The sequence below is a fragment of the Hemicordylus capensis genome, chromosome 2 (genome assembly GCF_027244095.1).
Source record: "Hemicordylus capensis ecotype Gifberg chromosome 2, rHemCap1.1.pri, whole genome shotgun sequence".
Classification (NCBI taxonomy): Eukaryota; Metazoa; Chordata; class Lepidosauria; order Squamata; family Cordylidae; genus Hemicordylus; species Hemicordylus capensis.
Window position 1 is genome coordinate 146532463 of NC_069658.1, and position 16775 is coordinate 146549237.

The 16775-nt window shown below is 45.3% G+C and overlaps 1 protein-coding gene and 2 long non-coding RNA genes across 8 annotated transcripts in view; 1 reads left to right on the forward strand and 2 right to left on the reverse strand.

Annotated features, from left to right (window-relative positions):
- FRMPD1 (FERM and PDZ domain containing 1) overlaps positions 1-3268 on the reverse strand; it is a 106000-nt gene extending 102732 nt beyond the window's left edge. For 4 of the 6 annotated variants that reach the window (XM_053300971.1, XM_053300977.1, XM_053300976.1 and 1 more), the window contains exon 1: positions 1522-1795. The gene's annotated coding sequence lies outside the window, so the exon portion shown is untranslated. Of the gene's footprint in view, positions 1-1521; positions 1796-3147 lie in introns of those variants that run through there. The other 2 variants (XM_053300975.1, XM_053300972.1) reach the window with 1 other exon arrangement.
- On the forward strand, positions 1784-15928 carry LOC128347014 (uncharacterized). Its single transcript, XR_008317340.1, has 3 exons — positions 1784-2056; positions 13787-13954; positions 15634-15928. It is a non-coding gene; the product is annotated as an uncharacterized LOC128347014 (long non-coding RNA).
- LOC128347015 (uncharacterized) lies at positions 4110-4983 on the reverse strand. The gene is made up of 2 exons (XR_008317341.1): positions 4530-4983; positions 4110-4288 (listed from the first exon to the last, which is right to left on the reverse strand). It is a non-coding gene; the product is annotated as an uncharacterized LOC128347015 (long non-coding RNA).
- Positions 15929-16775: the final 847 nt, after the last annotated feature.

Sequence of the window (16775 nt, forward strand, 5' to 3'; positions counted from 1 at the left end):
AACCAGTTGAAAACGCTTCGCAATCGAACCACTATGGTTCGTAATCAAACTGGTTCTGCACATGCCTATTCTCTTGTCCCTGAAGGACAAGCTGCATCTACCCAGCTTCCCTCCTCTCTACATCACTGTGAGTAGATGCAGGAGCCCTCTCCTCCTTTGCAGCTGGAGAACTAGTATCTATAGTCAGAAGGCCTAGAAGATGCATGGAAAAACCCTAAGGCGGCTGTACTGACTAGATTTAACACCATACACTTAGGAGTGCTAAACAGCATGAATGTCTTTAAAAAATCAACGTATTAGGGAACAGACACAAAAAGGAGATGCTAGTGTTTCCAATTTGGTCAGCACTAAGGTGGGCCAAATTGGGAGGTACTATGAACTCAGACAAGACATTTACTCAGAAGCAGGGGTGTCGCTATAATTGAGCAAGTGGGTTCAAAGAACCTGGGCCTCCCAGCTCCCCTCGCTACGCCCCTGCTCAGAAGTCAGTTGAGGGGACTTACTCCCAGCAAAGCATTCATGCACAGGATTGCATGAAGCAGAACAGAAAGGAACCTGCATATGTTCTGAGGCTATGCACTACCTAGGTTACTACACCTGTAGAGTACCTATGCACACTTACCTACAATTAAGAAGCCCCACTGAATGTAATGGGACTTGTTTCCAAGCAAGCGTACTTCAGATTTGCAAGTCGCTTTGCAGGAGATCCATTGCACTGTGGTCACAACAGGATTTGGGCTGCTGCGATTCTAAGCACACTCGCCAAGCATAAGCCCCACTGAACTCAGTGGCACTTCTTTCTGCCCCTATTTCCGAGTGCGCGCGTTTAGGCTCCAGCTGTGACTTTCAGCTAACGCTGCTAACTTTAGAAGGAACGAGGGAGGAAATCATTTCAGGCAGGGGCTCGATACGAAACTTTTGAGGCAGTATGTGCGCCAAGATTAGTTTCATCCATTTTAATGGGGAATGGACAGAGAAACGGGGAGGGGGGGCTTGCCCGTTGTCCCCAGTGACCCATTACTGCTCTGACTCTCCCTGCTAGGAAGTAGCAGACCATTCAGAACCGCACCGGGGCGACGCTGGGCTTGCAGGGATAAGCAAAAGCTCCGGCTTGAAGCTACGAGCCTCACCCCATTTTGCAGTCCCCCTTCTCCAGTCCCTCCCCGCCATGTATTCCGCGAGGACGCCCGGGCAATTGAAGGAGGCGGAGGAGCTCATACCCCTCCTAGTTACAGCTCGAGAGGTCGGTCGGATGGATCTGCCTCCTGCATCACAACCCAGCGCTCCTAAGGCTGGACAAATGGCTTCCAAGCACCGGCCCAGGGGAAACTCCTGAGCATGAGAAGGGCCACGATCCTAGGTACTTGTTTGCGAGCGAGCGGCACTGACATCAGTGGGGCTTATAGCATACACTGGTTCGGGATGCAAACCTCCTAAGCTCAGCTACTTGGGACGAAGCTCCATTATACAACGGGGCTTAATAAACATGCACAAGTGGGCTGCAAAGATCGCCCAGCTTACCTTGTTAGCGCAAACCTCCCCAGGAGATAACTAAAAGCGCCTTTACAAGCTCGATTCCCTGCCACCCGGGCGTGTGCTGTATCAATAACTTTTTTCCCAGCGCGCATAAAGAGAGGCAATTACGGTATCCGCGCAGCACTCGGCTCGCTCAGGACTTCTCGGGCAACACAGCATCGGAAGCCTCTGTCCGGCTTTCAGCGGCAGATGCCGGCTCTCCTCTGGGGGAGGCGGGGCTAAATGCCACAACAAGAACGCCACGCCCCCGACTGGAACCCCACCCCTTTCCCTCCTCGGGTTTTGCCTACAGGAGGAGTATCCTCAGCTAATATCTAGGAGCAGCTGCCCGGGCTCAAACCCGCCCGGAAGTCGCGCCTCCGAACTTCAGAGGAATGTGTGGGGCAAACTCTGCTATATAAGATGAATACATTCTGCAACTGCACGGAGGCACTGTTGGGCAATAACTTGGAATTCTAGCTTGAATGCAAGCAACTCTGGTGCCATCCATTCCATAACAAACTCGTAGGGATGGAAGCAGGTATTGCCAATAGTTTACTGTGTACATTGGCCTAAATAGCAAGTATGTGTGTGCCAAGGCATGAATTCCATTCCTTTGAAAAAGTTCAGAATGAGGGAGATGGGTCACCTGAGGGTTATGGAGTCCCTTGCCCCAGGACATTGCACATTCAGTGTGTGCAGGGGCGTAACAAGGCTGGAGTGGGCCCAGAGACAAAATTTTAAAACGGGCCCCTTGCTGATACACACACACACACACACACTTCACATGTGACTTGCCTCTGGGGGGTCCCTCGAGGTGTGGGGGCCCCCAGGCAGCCGCCTCCCCTTGCCTAATAGGGGTTATGCCCCTGAGTGTGTGAGTACTGTAAGATATTCCCCTCAGGGGATGGAGCGGCTCTGGGAAGGGCAGAAGGTTCCAAGTTCCCTCCCTGGCTTCTTCAAGATAGGGCTGAGAGAGATTCCTGCCTGCAACCTTGGAGAAGCTGCTGCCAGTCTGGGTAGACAATACTGAGCTAGATGGACCCATGGTCTGACTCAGTATATGGCAGCTTCCTATGTTCCCACAAAATATACTCCTGCTAAGGCACCCTGGCCTGCTCCAGAGTTTCTCATACCACCAGCTGTGGCGCTCTTAACCCTGGACTTCAAGGCCAAAGTCCAGGGCCTCCACACAGTCTGGGACACCCCCCACCACCACCACCACCAATCCTCTTTAGTCTGTCTGTCAGCAGCCTTCTACACAGTTTCTATTTTCTGGTCCCCCTGCCATGAGGTAAGGCACCCTTACAGTAGGGGTAGGTTAGTGCTAGCATGCAGAAGAAAATTTCAAAGGGCACTCTAAGAGCTTTTCTTTCTCTGGCCATTCATTGCCCTCCCTTGTCCACCCTCTCAAGGTCAGCACAGTGGTGGCATGTGGCTTTCTGGAACTTGTAGAGTTCTATACTTCCTTAAATACAAGAAAAGAGGGTGGTTGTTTTTTAAATTGATAGCACAGAGAGAGATAGGGAAACATCAAAGAACACAGGCAGTTCTAAGGGGGTGGGGGAAGCAAACAAAAAGCAAAATAAAGCTAACTTCTGAATATAGGCAAGCATGGGTATTAGCACATACCTACTTTGCAGCCTTAACTAATTATTAAGTATCACACTCCTCTTTTCAAATATGGGCCTTCCCAAAGCATGAGTGGAGATCTGGCAACTTCCATTTGTGGATGAGGCACACAGGATAGGTGTTAACCTCTGGGATGTTTTTAGCCCAATTAACTTCAGGGGCTGAAGCAATTTAAGGTGCTAATTTCAGCCTTAGCCATTGTGTATGAGGCTCCCATGATAAGATGAGATGAGACTCTCCTTTGAACCTAGCCTTCAATTAATATACTAAAAAGATTTCCCAGCTGTGATTTCTTATATCATTAAGGAGTCTAGCTTTGGAGAGTGGATTACTTCAAATTACTCGTAGACTAGATAGACTATTAAAATAAGGGAAAGGTCATGGTTTGAGGACAAAGAGGTGCCTATTTTGCAGTTGACTACCACCCCACCAAATGGTTTTCATACCAAAGAACAGCAGGGTGCTTACTGAGGAATATAGGGTTACGGTTGCCATGTCCCCCCGAATTTAGGGTAGCCCCCAGATTTTGGCTCCTCCACCCAGCTGCTAAATTCCATCCCACTTTACACAGATTTCAAATGCGCTGCCCAGATTGCCTGGATTCTATTCTGGATCCAATCACGTGGGAGGGCAGAGAAGGAGGGGAAAGTATACAAATCTGTCAAATAAATAAAAAGCAAATAAGTTGCCACATAATTTGCATAATATGCAAATAAGGCCACCTGGGTTTGGGAAACTTGAATGGGGCAACCCTATGTAGGGTTCTATCTCAATTTTTAGGGATTATAATTGTGTATCAGCTTGTCTTAATGGAGACTGATCTTGTGGAGGACTGACAGTGTCAACAACGACGAAATGGACTACTAAAAGATTTTCCATCATAGAGTAATTGACCTGTGTTGATCTCATTGCTATAGTTACAATGAAGCATAAAAAGGCAGCAACAATAAATGTTGTTAAAATTTAAAAATAGCAGTGCACTTTTGCCAGATAGTCTTGTATTCAAGGTTGAACTGCAAAAGTACAGTTTATTGCAAGAGCATCTGTTATGGTTACTTCTTTCCATCCAAGAGCAGGCCTTCAGATCTTGTTTGGCCCCTGTCTTTCATGAAGTCCAGCATGGTGCAGCTGCAGGCAGAAGCTGTTGGGGTGGAGGAAACACCATAAAACCACAAAAACTCAGCACCGTATGAAGCTCATTTGCTTGGTCAGCTGGAACTACAGCTGCTACAGAGGCACCTGCTAGTAATGCTAACAGTAATGCCAGTGGTGGGCTGCGGTTCAGTGAGGAAGGGGGGGGGGGACCATGGAGGCTCCTCATTTGGGGCAGAGAGGGTGATGCCTCCCTCCGTGCCAGGCCCCCATTTTCTCACCAAACATACCATCTCTTCCTCTCTGTCTTTCTCTCTCTCTGTGTGTCTCTCTTTCTTGAATGTTGCTCCTGCATTTCCACTGCCTACCAGTAGTTGGCCTAGCTGTTAGTCTTTTTTCTAAATTCCCTTGTAAGGCCATTTCCTCCCTCTTAGGGTGTTCAGTGGGATCCATTGCCCACCATATTAATCACCATACTCAGTCACTACCCAAATTGCATATTTAGTGCCCCAGCACCAATCACGCTCTGCCTTTCTTTTCTCTGCCCCCCTCAATGGTGGCAAGAGACTAGCCCTGCCCCCAATCAATCAGAAGTCAGAATAGCTTACATGCACCTATTCTGACCAATAGCCAGTAAACAAGGCCAGTCCAGTGGTCTGATTTCCCAGGGTCCTAACAGGCACAGCTTGGAAACCAGGCCAGTCCAAAATAGTCAAGCAGCTCCGTGATCTCCTTGCTTCTTGGTTGTCTTGTTATCATAGAAATAAAGTGTTGCCATGGGCAACTGTGCCCCCATTGGCTGGGAGGAGGGGGGGACACTTTTGGAGGGAATTTCAAGATGTACTCAAAGGGACTGGGAGGCAGAAAGAGCCCATATAGTATCTTGAAGGGGGTCAAGGAAGGTTTGATTTTGTGGTTTTCTTTTCTCAGCACTGAGTACAATATGTGTTGCTATAACTGTCTGGTTCTGCTGGATCTCAGATTGACAAAGGCAGAACTTAGGTGCCTGCCTGCCTTGAGGTGTAGTTTGTTTTGTTTGTGAGATAGTGTTGTGTGATTCCTAACCATGGCATCCTTGCTTGGCAAAAATAACCTGTGGGTACATAGCTTCTTAGAAGGAAAAAGGAAGTGTGTACAGCAAAAACAAGTCTAGACTGCTAGAAGCATTCACATACATTCACCCAGTAGTACATTATTAGAAAATTTACTAGTGTGGACACAGCCTTCTTCCTATGTACATTTACTTAGAATTAAGTTCCACTAACTTAAATGATAACTGACTCCCAAACAGGTGTGTAGGAAGGAAGCTGCTGCCAGCATGGGAATGTGCTCCATAGGGTTTGGGCAGTTCCTCCGGCAATCTGGTCATGTGCACGGGGTATAACAACAACAACAACAACAACAACAATTTATATACCACTTTTCAACAAATGTTTCCAAAGTGGTTTACACAGAGCAATAATAAATAAATAAAATGTCTCCCTGTCCCCCAAAGGGCTCACAATCTAAAAAGAAACATAAGACAGACACCAGCAGCAGTCACTGGAGTTACTGTGCTGGGGATGGATAGGGCCAGTTACTCTCCCCCTGCTAAATGAAGAGAATCATCATCTTAAAAAGGTGCCTCTCTTTGCCCAGTTAGCAGGGGTTGACTGGTGTAACTGGTGAGTGCGGCATGCATATGGCAGGACCACCAGGGACGGGGCGAACATGGCTCTCCATCCCCCTGGCTCCACCACTTTGTCTATGTAAACACAGGAGCATGCAGCCACCACTTATTGATCTGTCCATTTAAAACACTTGGACTGTGAGTTGGTGGCAATCATTTTTCCCAACAGGGGACACAGTATTTTAAATGGACAGTTAGGTCAGTGGTGGTTGCATGCTCCTATGCTTGCGCAGACCAGTCCTGTGACTTGGGAATAACCAGGGATCAACTGCAGGGATTAACAGGAATGAAAGAAAAACGCTCTCAAACTTTGTTACAGTGAGCCGCCCTTCCCCAGGAAAGAAAGCTTGTTTGATCTCTTTCCTCCAAAAGTGTTCTTCAGCCTTTTTGGCACTCGTCAAAGGTATACTGTGTGCACATTAGTTGGCTTATGCAGGTTAGTCTTGTGACTAGTGCCCAGTCTTCTGGCCATGTACTGGGATTCAGAACAGTGCACTCATAGAACATAGAAAGCTGCCACATACAGAGTCAGACCATTGGTCTATTTAGCTCAGTATTGTCTTCACAGACTGGCAGTGGCTTCTCCAAGGTTGCAGGCAGGAATCTCTTTCAGCCCTATCTTGGAGATGCTGCCAGGGAGGGAACTTGAAACCTTCTGCTCTTCCCAGAGCGGCTTCATCTCCTGAGTGCTCACACATCAAGTCCCCCATTCAGATGCAACCAGAGCAGACCCTGCTTAGCTATGGGGACAAGTCATGCTTGCTACCACAACCAGCTCTCCTTTCCTCACTCCTCACCACTCATGCCATTTAATTGTATATCTGGCAGGTTCACTGTCTTCTGTAAGTACTGAGGCAAGTCTCATGATCAGTGAGACTCACCTGAATGGGGTTTATGGGGAGAGCGGGCTTAGCAGACGATCATTCCTGCAGCCCTGGGTGGCCAGATTGGCTGCCCACAAGACTGCCGGCTCCGTCACAGGGCCGGCGGGTGCTGCGGGGACCGGGGGCTGCACGGCCCCCAGAAGTTCCAGGATGCTCCGCACCAGCGCATGAGGCATCCTGGAGAGACCCCCAGGGCCGAGAAGCTTGTTTCAGCCTCCCAGCGGGGGGGTCTCCTCATATGTTGCTGCAGCGTGGAGCCGTACCACGGCAACACACAATCAAAAAGCGGGCTAGGCTCCCTTAGCCCTCTTTTGGTGGATCATGAGACTCGCCTCAAAGGCTGTAATAAAGTTTATCTGTCTTATTAGTTTTAATTCTACACCTTACAGCTGTTTACTTGGAAGTAAGTTCCACTGAGAGTTGAACCACATGTCGCAAGTGAAGATGTGCAATATAATCAGGATAGCTGTTTCTTCAAGAAAAAAAGCTTCAAGAGGGGACAATTTGAAGCACAGAAATGATGGCGGAGGAGGGTTTAACCCTTCCCTACCTTCCAGATTTCTACAGCAGTTCCACCCAACCTCTTCCCACTTCTAGTTTGAAATGAATGCAAACATATATATTTCCCCAGAAGGAGAAAATCAGCTGGGAAGGAATGGTAGGGGTAAAAGAAATGAGCAGAGGAAGGCTTAAGTCCTCTCACTCCCCTCTTGCTTCTCCACTCCAAACCGTCTCTTGTCAATGTTTTCTTAAAAAGAATCATCAACTGCCATGGCCACCACCACCAGGGTTTTTGTTATGTTCACCGACAAGTTCAGTGGAGCTGACTCCTAACCAAGTACACACAGGAATGCCGCTTAAAGGTCATTCTGAGTCTATGGGGGATCATTCCGTTCATCCTGCACAACTTCCCAGACCTTCCTTGTACGAACAATGCCTCCTGTGTCTTAGGTGCATTTTCAAATAAATGACTCCCTGCCTCAAAGTGGCACTGGCATCACCTGATCCCTTCTACCCTCTAATAATAGCACACAGTATCTTGGTTTGCTTATATCCTGTTTTTGTGTGGGTTGCCTCTTTCTAAGTCCGTAAAAGAGTTTGATATTGCCTTCCAGACCAACATGATGAATGTTTTAAGATGGACTCATGGTTTAGGGACCGTCCAGAGTTGTCCCCTAGCTGGCAGGGTTGCCAGCTGACTTGAAGGAGACATCGGCTCAGTCCACTCCTGTGCCTTGAACAGCAGCTTGGTATGCAGAAATCAGAGGGTGAAGCTGTTCACGGCATGGAGGTGAGCATTATCGCTTGCGAATGTCTGCAGGTCAAGCTGCTATTGAAGGCACAGGGGCTGGCAAACAGGTTGTCAACTCTGTTAGAGTTTCATGAAAGAATACATTCTTCTTCTTGTGAGGTGGAGAGTGGACTATAGGATCAGAAGTGGAAGGGGGGGCGTGGGGAAGCTGTAGGGGGGAAGTGGGCTAAGCCCGCTCTCCCCGCACAAGAGCAGGGAGGGAGCCCTGGGCACACGATTGCCAGCTCCGTGATGGAGCCAGTGGGGGCTGGGGGGAGTGGGGGATGATTGGCCCCCGGAAGCTCCAGCATGCCCTGCGTGAGCACGCAGGGCATGCTGGCGAGACCCCCGGAGCCGGGAGGCAGCTGTTCGCCTCCCCTCCAGGGGTCTCCTCGTGAGTAGCTGTGGCGCAGAGCAGAGCGGCAGCTACTCATAATCAGGAAGCCCGGGTTTGCAGAGCGCTCGCTCCGCAAACCCAGGCTAAGAGGAGGGCTATAAAAGTGGGCTAGCCGCTTGTAAACCACCGGGCTCGCCTGCAAGCCCGGTGGTTTACACGATCAGCAAAAATCGGGTTAGGCTCTCCTAGCCCGATTTTTGCTGATCGTGAGAATAGCCCCACTATGCTTCCCAGACTATGGGAAACACCTATATTGGGTGTTATCATCTCATACTGGGTGGGAGGAGGCAATGGTAAACCCCTCCTGTATTCTACCAAAGATAACCACAGGGCTCTGTGGGCACCAGGAGTCGAAATCGACTTGACAGCACACTTTACTTTACTTTACATTCATTTAAAAACCCCTGCTAACTTGGTAAAGAGGCACCGTTTAATGTGGTGATTCTCTTTATTTAGCAGGGGGAGAGTAACTGGGCCTTTGCCAAATTATGCTGAATCAGTGTTTTAAAATGTGTTGTTTGCTTGTATCCACGCACATTTATTTATTTATTTGCTTGCTTGCTTGCTTGCTTTGTTAAAAGACTTCCATAATCAGAACAATCTTAAGACTCAGCCTGTAAATGGGATAGTTGGACTGGAGTCTTCTTCCAAGTTACCTGCTTCAAGACAATCCCAAACAGGGCTTGACCCTCCAATTTGACATAATGCCCCTGAAAACACTCCTCCTCTATATTCACCATAATTCCCATCCCTTCCAAGACAGAGAAATGTCCTGATTTTTCAAATCAACATCATCAATAATGTGGGGGCGGGGCTGTGGTAAAACTCTAGAGCAGAGGTTCTCAATCTTTGGTCACCAGATGTTGGTGGACTTCAAGTCCTATAATCAGCCTTCGGCCATTGGGGCTGGGGATTATGGCAGTTGAAGTCCACCAACACCTGGGGACTCAAGTTTGAGAACCCTTGTTCTAGAATTGTGGTTCCCAAACTGGGAGCCTCCAGATGTTGCTGAACTACAGCTCCCACCATCCCCAGCCACAATAAATTGTATCTGGGGCTGATGGGAGTTGTAGTTCAGCAACATCTGGAGGCTCCTAGTTTGGGAACTACTGCTAGAAGATTCTGAATCATGGCTCTGCACAGGGGCAAACCCCTGATTTGTGATGCACAGAGACCACTATGAAGAATAGTCTTTTCTCAGCAAGCATAGCCCGGATGCCTGTCAGATATGGCAGGAGTAAGTTTCGCACTGCACTGATTTCTACCCTCTTGGTTTTTATTTCCTTTTCAGAAATATTCAGGAAAATTCCTAGTTGGATGACATTTGGGAAGCACAATAGCATTTTGCATTTTAGAAAAAATTTAGACAGGAAAGTTTACTACTTTTAACAAACAAGTCCGACTCCAAGTGTCCCAATTGCTCACCATCTACCCTGATGAAGAAATTTGTAGAAGCAAAAGGATGGAGGGGCAGGAGGTAGTGGAGGGCATGTTGGAAGTGCCTGTAACATTTAGATGGAGTTCACGCCTCTGAAAGGTGTGAGATGGTTTTAATACATGCATGGGGCTACTTGGATAAAGGAAGCAGAAAATGACTGTGTGTGTGTGTGTGTGTGTGTGTGTGTGTGTGTGTAGCAAGGTTGTGACAAAGGAGCAACTAGCCTTTGGGGTAAAATGAGGCAAAGTATGGCAAGGAGGAAGGAGTTTTTTTAAACAAATATTTATATACAGGTGAAACTTGGAAAATTAGAATATCGTGCAAAAGTCCATTAATTTCAGTAATGCAAATTAAAAGGTGAAACTGATATATGAGACAGACGCATTACATGCAAAGCGAGTTAAGTCAAGCCTTAATTTGTTATAATTGTGATGATCATGGTGTACAGCTCATGAAAACCCCAAATCCACAATCTCAGAAAATTAGAATATTACATGGAACCAAGAAGACAAGGATTGAAGAATAGAACAATATCGGACCTCTGAAAAGTATAAGCATGCATATGTATTCAGTACTTGGTTTGGGCCCCTTTTGCAGCAATTACTGCCTCAATGCGGCGTGGCATGGATGCTATCAGCCTGTGGCACTGATGAGGTATTATGGAAGACCAGGATGCTTCATTAGCGGCCTTCAGCTATTCTGCATTGTTTGGTCTCATGTCTCTCATCCTTCTCTTGGCAATGCGCCATAGATTCTCTATGGGGTCAGGTCAGGCGAGTTTGCTGGCCAATCAAGCACAGTACACTGTATACTTTTCAGAGGTCCGATATTGTTCTATTCTACAATCCTTGACTTCTTGGTTCCATGTAATATTCTAATTTTCTGAGATTGTGGATTTGGGGTTCTCATGAGCTGTACGCCATGATCATCACAATTATAACAAATTAAGGCTTGACTTATCTCGCTTTGCATGTAATGCGTCTGTCTCATATATCAGTTTCACCTTTTAATTTGCATTACTGAAATTAATGGACTTTTGCACGATATTCTAATTTTCCGAGTTTCACCTGTATGGCATTTTATGGATGGTCCTTTGCATAATATAAAGATATATTTCCTATCATTTTAGTGGCTCATATTGGCAACTTGAGTCCAAAACTAATTGAAACTGGGATGAGAGAGGGCAGGTAAGCTAGCCAGATGGGAAGTCCTGTAGGCCAGATCTGGATCATTGGCTACCAGCTGGGTGATGGCCTCTAGTCCTGCAGATGTCCCAGTCCAATCCCAGCTCACTGAGGCAACAGGTTCCTTATTTTAAAGAATCTTGTGGACTGTTAGTGCTTTTATTTTCATAACATGCGGGGTCTTCCTCTATTTCATTTCAGTTTGCAACAGCATGTGACAACATTGTGCAACTCCAAAGTAATCTGGGTTCACTTCATGGTTTAGGGACCCTTTCACACTTACACACACACACCATTTATAATCCATCTATACAACTTTTATCAGACTTATTTTCTTGAGTGAACAAGCAGACCCAATGTGCTTTCATTACTTCTGGAAGAGACACCTTATTGACTACTAGATTCCCAATACAGAATGGGTAGTTGACAGTAAGGAGAACGAGATGACCTTCCATCTGGCTTTTGTACAGCCCATCATTGAAGATATTTTCTCAAGAGACACTGATGACTAGCAATCTCTTTGCTTAAATGACATCAATAACTTTGAATGACTGGTAGCTACAGGCTACTGACAGCCACTTGCTCAGGTATCGGTGAGACAAAGTGTCTCATCCCCTGCCTGAAAAAGTGGCTGTCAGTCGTTTGGCAGTTTTCATTAGAAGAGAGCGAAATCTGTGATTTGCAGAGGACTGTCCGGGAGGAGCCTTGCTGGATGTCACTCTCATCAATTAATTCAGAGGCAAGTTTGTGAGAAAAGCCTTGGTTAACTGTACTAATTAATTAAAGCTTGCAGCCCTGCCGTGAAGTAAATGTGCTTAGGAACAGGTGTTAATGCTGCTATGTTTGTTTGGTTTTTTGGTTGCTATTAAAAGAGGTTGTATGATTCAGTTTTTACTCTTGCCCCAAGGATAGCCTTACAGGCTGGTCAATGTCAAGAATTAAAAATGCCTCGGTTTTCACCTTGGTCTCCTTTGCCATAATCATACAATTGCCCCAGTACCATAGACAGTCCATCCATAACCTCTTCCAGCAGCATGGCTTCAGTCAATATCTTTCTTTGGATGCTCTTCCTTCCTTTTTCTTTTCTCTTTGCCACATTGATCAGTCCTACATTAACAGAAGGCTACCTTAATTACATTTACTTGCTTGTTTGGCAGCTGGTGTGATGCTCTAAATCTGTTTCTGGACCTTGTCTATAATCTCCTTCCTTCCTTCCTTTTTTAAAAAAATGTGTTTTGAAAACAGGAGCTTCAATGGATTGAAGGCAACAGATACACCCAATGTTATTGGTTTGCATGAGGAAGAAGTATGGAATGCATTGATCCTATATTCTGCCCCTCTTTCCTCTACAGAAGAAAAGTGATGTATTCTAGAAAAGTTTCTCTAATTTCCGAAAATTATTTGATTTATATCCCATTCCAATGAGAATATAAATACAAGGGAAACCTTCTCTTTCTTTGTTAGAAAAATGAATGGGGTAATGGAAACAAGGATGTGTGTGATGAAGCAAATGTGATTTCAAATGACTGAAAACAAATGGAATAAAGGGTTTAATAATGAATATGAATCCCAAAATGGGGTGGGGACTTGCTATTTTTCAGAATATGTGGGGAGAGGTAGCATTTCTTTGGGCCGCAGGATCTCTCATAGGTGATGATCCACCATAGTCTGGTGGCTGTGGGCCACCTCCAGCCTCAGAGGTAAGATGCCTCTGAATACCAGTTGCAGGGGAGCAACAGTAGGAGAGAGGGCACGCCCTCAGCTCTTGACTGTGGGCTCCACAGAGGCATCTGCTGGGCCACTGTGTGAAGCAGGATGCTGGACTAGATGGGCCTTGGGCCTGATCCAGCAGGGCTGTTCTTATTTTCTTATATTCCATCCTGGTATGAAGAGGTAGAGTTCCCACCACAGTGACTAAATGCAATTTTTTCCTTTTGACTCTAACAACAACAACAATAGTAATAGTAATAATAAATAATGCTTGACATTTTACAAAGTAACATGAGCAAACAGACAGCTCCCTGTTCTGAGAAGATTTCAATTCATATTTCAATGCTGGGTAAAACAACAGGTGGAGGGAAGGTAACAGGGCAAATATATGCACAATTGCAGTTACACAGTAGCCCTATCTAGAAATTAAATTATATGTGCATACAGGTGTCTATACACATGTATGTGAATTACTCCATATATATTCATTTTAATAGTGAATCTAGATATAGGCTCCCTGAAATACAGGGCACAATAGTGTACAACTATAGTGTGTTGAACATAATATATAAATAACTGTGTTTGTGTACAGATCTATATGTGCCTACACTGTACACAAACTGGACCTGTGTTGAATATGATGTGTGACAGAGCTATACTTAGTTTTGGAAGGGCATGAGGTTGAGCCCCAGATTTCATAGAAGAAGTGAGTTTTAAGGTGGGATTTGAAGAACGTGAGAGAGGTGGCACCATTTATGTGTACTGGTGGGAAAGCATAAGAGGTAGCGAGGGAAATGGGGTGGAGCCATATAAGGGAACAGGATGAAATGGCACATTTTTGGTAGGGACTGCCTCTTTTTAAGCTAACAGTCCTGTGAGTTATCCAGGCCGGGAGCAAATCAACTGTAAATTGCTGTCAAGGGATTAAATTATGGAACAGAACAGGCTGTGACCTCCCCTTCTATTCCTTGTAGGAACCAATTACATTGGCATCTGGCTTTTCTAAAATGACTGAATGCAAAGGTTTCTCACAGAAAATGCTTCTCTGCTATGCAAAACACACTCAAGTGAGATGCAGAGACAGACAGAAATTCAATTTCGGGCAACAAATGTTAGCCGAGTTTCAGAGACTACACCTAAAAGTATGTCAAATTACCCATGGAATTGAAAAATGTATCAGTGTTATTTGGTATGTTTGCACTTGGGGAAAAAAAGAGTTTCCAAGGATCCCAGTTCCATCCTCAAGACAGCCCTCAAAATCTCCATCCTTTGCTGCAGCACCTTTCCACTTAGAAGTGACTGGCAGCACAGCTCACCCTGGACGAGGCCCTCTCTGCTCCTCCACCCGCTGCTCCCCAGGGTCTGGGTTCTGCCTCTGCAGTACTTCCAACTTCTGCCAATTGAGGGAATGAGAATGAATTATAGATTACTACTAATTGCCAGTGTGTGAAAGTTGCTCTCTGGAGTCTGCAGCCTCCTTCTAACTTCTCATATGAGTCCAGCTCGAGTGCGCATCAGTGACAAAGCACTTCTATGACTTCACTCCAAGGCCAGAGGGACCCAAAAGCCAATTAAGAGCTTTTGGAGGAAGCTCCACTGGACCCATGCACTGATAGTCAGTGCGAGGAACTGGGCATCCAGTTTCCTGTGTGGTGCTCGACTCCTGGTCTACTCAAGTCTCGACCTGGGAGGGGGCAAAAGAAGCCTGCCTCTCCCTATCCCTAGCAACTACTTGCCTCTTCTTCCCTTATAATGTGAAGCTCATAGCAATACATGGAGACATGGGTAGTATGCAAATGTCTTCTGTTTTCTGTTTGAGCATGCATGGTGGCCATTTTGTTTTCAGCTGCCATTTTTAAAAATTATTTTTAAAAATGGCCACCGCACATGCCTGTGAGGCCCTAGAGGCCAGCAGGGGGGAGGGGGAACCTTTGCAGACCCCCCCCCCCAGCCTTTAAAAGCTCCCCAAAGGGGCTACAGGTAATTTTTTTTAAAAAAAAAATTAATATAATATAAGTCACTGTACAGATATTCAGATATGTGACTTGTATGTGACCTTCAGACTTGTATTTTTCCACTGATATTATGGTAAAGTTATCTGAAAGATGGGTGTCAGATGTTTGGACAGGGGGCGCAATTTCAATGCTTGCCCTAGGCGCTATTTTCCTTAGATACGCCTCTGCCAACCGTAATTCTGCTTATGCCATATATGTCATTATGTGCACATGTTTAAAGCTATATGTTGGCTGCACTATACGTCCGGTTAAAAAACGTATTCTAGAACATTACTACAGAATAAAGAATGGAGTATTAGAGGCACCACTTACAGAACATTTTTTGCTAGCTAATCATCAGCCTGATGACTTTAAATTTGTGGTGATCTCCACTTTTAAGAAAGAGAAATTCAGATATTGTAACGTTGATGCAGTAAGATGGCTAAACAGACAAGAATCTTTTTATATACATAGATTAAATTCCCTGTCACCTAATGGTTTAAACACGAATTTAGATTTATCTTGCTTTTTGTAACTGTGGTGCCCTAATTAAGTGTGATGATTGCCAGATAGTGGCAGATTTGGAGGTTCAACAGTTGTGAATAATTGAGAGTGTTATAAAACTGGAGTAAGAGAGTGTGGTCAGTTTATTCTAGCTGGCTGGATAAAACTGGGTGTCCAGTTTGGCAGCAGCTTGTGAACCGTTGCACCTTTTGGGTAACTATCTTTGATGTGTACATATGACTTATATTATGTTGTATAAATGTTTACTCTCATGTTGTACTAATGTTTTCTTTAATGTATGGTTTGTGCTTTGTATCTATAAGGACTCTTTCTTACTCCCTTGGAGAAATCTAAGAACATTTGGAAACAACTTACACTCCTTTTGGGAGGAATTGAAGAAACACTTTTGGAGGATATTATGAAGAACTCCATACACCAGGGAGGAGTGACTTATATTTAGCAGATGGGAAGTTTATCACGCTTGTGATATAATAATTGTTCATGTATTTCTGAGGAAGCTCATTGTGAAAGAAGGACTTACCACGAAACTTGTCAAATTAAGTGACTTGTGTATATACAGTGATTCATATATTAAGTGATTTATGTTAATTAAGTGATTTATGAAGTTACATTTATATGAATATTGGCATTGGTGTCTTTTGTATGTGTTTATATTTCTTGTATAGGCTGCTGTTAAAGGCAGATGAACCAAGCTAGCAAAACCACAGCCAGCCTGGACATTGACTCCTCTCTCGGAGAACTATTGCTGTATACAAAAATAACAGTAGAATACCTTGCTACTGTTGTTTTTGCATCTCCCCCCGCCCCACCCCCATGGACCAATGCACCTACACTTGCTCCAGCCCGGTTTGCACAAGGAGCCAAACTGAAGAAAGAAGCCACCATGTATCTTGGCTTTAGACAAAAATAGAGGTCTAGTCCAGGCCTGCTCAACTTGGGCCCTCCTTCAGATGTTAGCCTACAACTCCCATAATCCCTGGCTATTGGCCACTCTGGGAATTATGGGAGTTGTAGTCCAAATTTAGTGGGGGAGGACAAAGTTGAGCAGGCCTGGTCTAGTCCATGAGCCAGGCCCCCAAATTTTGGCCATAAGTACCATTTCAGAGGATGAATATCCATAGTGATTTTTGGCAATGTCTACCCCCCTAGAGATGGAAAATAAGTGATGGCATTGCTGTACTCACAGCTTTTGCTGTGTTATCACTCCTCATTTATCCCTACCCCCAAGCAATGAGGGTAAAATTGCAGTGCAGTCATTTTTGCACAGAGGAAAGCTTGAGGATAACAATGAACAAATGGTTGTACTCTCTCCATGGAGTAATCTTTAGAGGACATTCCTGCCAATTATAATTTCCATTCCTTTAGCAACCTTGATAAAACATTTTATAGTAGTTTTTGTGTTTTAAAAATCTTTAAAAACACCATTGCAGATTTGATCGCTGCA